Raw genomic sequence first — 3,820 nt, 5'->3', positions numbered from 1 at the left:
CGGAATAGCTTTCTAGATACTTACCGTTGCTTTGATTTTTCCATGTCAGCCTCTTCCTCTTAGTAGCATAGAAGATAGAGTAAAGAGAGGAAGGAAGGTTTATCTACGAGGAGTAAACAGCAAATGTGTTACTTTAATCTCTGAAAGCTTACAGAATCACATCTACTGCTTTTAGAAATGGAAAAGTTTTGTATGGTACGTATAAACATTAAAGGCTCACCCAAGTAGTTAGTATATGGAAACTCAAATAATGAGGTAAATTCACATGGCACCCCAAACAATATTATAAAATATTTACCGTACAGATATTTGAAACAAGTAGGACAAGAGTACAATAATACCCTTGTTTAACTAAATATATGCTGAGTAAAAATATTCACTGCAGCCAGAGGAAATGTGCTTCACAGAGGAAGTGTGCTTCATAGTGGTCTCCAGGCTTGGCAAATTTTCCTGGAAACAAAATCCATAGGGTTCCTGGATAAATGTAAATAAATCCTACTGGTCAGGAAAGAACTCATCCTTATTCTTAATGTTTAAAAGGCTAAATGGTCTTTAATGAACTATTATTTATTTTGTCCCTCTGTTTTTTGTTTTCCCAGAGGAAACCTTCATGGTAACATACAGTTTGATAAGGAACCAACTGAGCTGCCATAAATTTCTTTTTGTGGACAGCCAGTGCCAATTAGCAGATTAGATTAAAATTACTGTATTCATCCTTGGGCTTCTCAGGTTATCTCAGTTTAGCTTAAAGAATATTTTACAATACTTAACACAAGGAGAAGGTCTGTTTCTTTGTGTCCACGCCTTGTGTCTGTGTCTGTGTCTCTCTGTTTGTGTCTCTATTCCATGGAGCAGAAAGTACCTCATGCAAACAAAGTCCAAACCACTACCACCAAGAGATTTAATTTCTATTTGCGTTATTGGCTGATTTATGAAGTGGTTCTGTTATTTTTATTTTTAGTTAGTAACTATACTTTAAATTAAATTAAGGTTACTATTTTGACTACAAAGAGAACTATGTTTAATCCTAAAGACTAATCACCTATGCCCATATATTTGTATAGCACAGCTTTCTGTGAAATTGTGTATATACGATTTGAAACCAGGATAGTTATGGATGCTTTTCTGAAAAGAAGAAATAGCAAAACTGATAACTATAAAGAAGGCAATTTTTTTTTTATAAGTAAAAGGAAAAAAAAAATTAACTTTTAAATATTTTGGATTTGGACAATGTATTTTGATAACTCAGGTAGTCTACATGATTTGTGTAGCTATATGTTTCCTAATTAAATTTGGAGTACTTAGAACCTGTTTAAAGATTAGAACTTGATTTTTAGCCCAAGATTTCTTTAGTCCACAGAAACTGTGCAACTAGGTGGGGGACAGTCCAGTTTACTTCTTACTTATTAATAGTAGCTGTGCTGTTTTGGTTTCAGACGGAAGCTCTAATAAAATCATTAGACAATGTGTTTAGACAATGTGTTTATGACGTTTTTAGGACATCAGCAAATTACCCAGAGGGATTTTATAAGGACTATTGTCACTTTAAAATGCATTCTTTTAAGATGATAGTAAGTAATTACATATATTGACTGTTTCTGCTGTTGATTTTGTTAACACAGTACTTTATACTCTCCAAGATTTGTGAAAATTATTCTCAAAATTAAGATCCTGGTGATTCCTAAGTAAAGTACAACACTATACAGAACTGTCAGTTTTAGAAAGGGGTTATATTTTTCAACATCACATGATTTTACCATCAAAACTAAGTCTGAAATGAGTCTTTAAGAAATTATCTGCCTCCAAAACAACTTTGACAGTTATGGAGCAAGACATTAAGGATGTTCAGAAGAAGACTGTTTGATGCACAGTTTTTAGCATTACTGGTTGAGTAATGTAACCGAAATAGCAGAATAAAATTCGATCTGGCTGGAATTAATGGTGTTTTGATTCCTGAAAGAAGAAACAGCTCCTACTTCTACTTGTATGATCTAGGAAGTTTTGTCACCTAAAATTTTCTTATTGATATTAGTAACTTGTCATCTGCTCACACAATAGAGGTTTAAGAGTTGAGGAACTGGTGTGACCTTGACTGACTGCCAGTCCCCCACCCCCAGCCACTCTCTCATTCTCTTGCCTCAATAGGAAGGGGAGAGAAAATAAGATGAAAAAGCTTGTGTGTCAAGATAAAGATAGGGAGATTGTTTAGCAGTTACTGTCATGGGTAAAAACAGACTTGAAGAAAATTAACTTACTTTCTTGGCACTTAAAATAGAGTTGGATGGTGAGAAACAAAAAGAAAAACTCAGTACACCTTCTTTTTCTTCTTCCCCTTCTGCCCAGGTTCAACATAGCTCTTTCATTCACCACTTTGTCATCTCATCCCTGATGCTCAGGGATGGGGAATGGGGAATGGGGTTTGGGGTCAGTCCATAACAGCTCCTCTCTCTTTCTCTTTCTTCCTCATGCTTGTCCCTGCTCCGGTTTGGGTCCTTTCCATGATCTGCAGTTCTTCAGGATAATGCTTCCAAGTGGATCCTCCAGTGTCTGCAATGGTGGGTCTCTGCTCTTGCATGATCCTCTTCACAGCCCATGGGGAAATCTCTGCATTAGCACCTGGAACACCTCTTCTCTCCCCTTTCTTGACTTAGTGTCCCTAGGGTAGTTTCTTTCACTTTCCCACACTCCTCCCTTCTCTCTCTGATGTGCAGTGGTTTTGTTATTTCATAGATACACTTTCCCAGAGGTGCCACTATTTTGGCGGAGGGACTCAGCTTTGCCCTGTGGTGGGTTTGTCAGAGTGGGCAGGAGCCAGCACAGGGTTTCCTTACAGAAGCCACCAGCGCAGGACCCTGCTGTCAGTGCCTGCGCACAGACTTCCGGTACAGGGGCTAAGTGTGTGTTATGAATATTGAGAACCCAAACTCCCAAAGTCTCTCGGCTCTTCGCTTCCCTGTATTCTTCACTTCCCTCTTTAAAAGGAATAACCTAAATCAGATTTACACAGCCAGCCTGCACAGCACCAGGACAAAGGGAAGTCGGGAACAAGTACCGACAGGAAACCATAGGTGTCAGACAGAAGGAGAGTTCAGAATATCAAAGCCCACCGAGATATCTCAGATACAGTATGGCATATGGAAGAGTTTGGATACCAGTTGTGGCAGGGTCATTGCTGGTTCCATGTGACCCATTGAGCTACCTTGTGTCTCTTAAGTGTACTAATAAAATAACACTGATACTCTATTGAATGCTCCCATTGGTTTAAGCTAGTCCTTGTGAATCTTAGGTCTGTCCTGTTGAGCTATGGGAGGTGGAATTGTGTAGTTTTAATTATACATACCATACAGCATCATAAGGGAACTGTGAGTCATCAACAAAGAAAATTCACTGTCTGGATCTGGGGGTGTTACTGCACACTATCCCTGGAGGTAATACTTATCTCCATAAACACAGAACTCTTGTCTATATGTGTTTCATTATGCGCTGTACATGAGTTCTCTGACCCACATGTACTTTAGTTTCCTTCAGTCACTCTCTGCTGAGTATCCTGAAACACCACCAGGCATTTTGAAAGAATATGTTCTGTGGTTCTTGAATGCTATGCTGAAATTTTGTATTTTGTATGAGATCAGTACATTCTCTTTTTCTCAAGAAGATAGCAAATTTTAAATTTCATTTTTGTAAAACTTTATTTAGTCATGTATGTAAGGCTCTGTGTTACACTGTATTTATCAGCAATCTTTTCACAACTTGCACAAATCAGTCACACAGACTTTCTGTTTCTAAGTTATGAGCTGATCAAGAAGGTTCCTCCACTTTG

This window comes from Chiroxiphia lanceolata, chromosome Z (assembly GCF_009829145.1).
Source record: "Chiroxiphia lanceolata isolate bChiLan1 chromosome Z, bChiLan1.pri, whole genome shotgun sequence".
NCBI lineage: Eukaryota > Metazoa > Chordata > Aves > Passeriformes > Pipridae > Chiroxiphia > Chiroxiphia lanceolata.
This window is presented reverse-complemented; position numbering follows the sequence as displayed.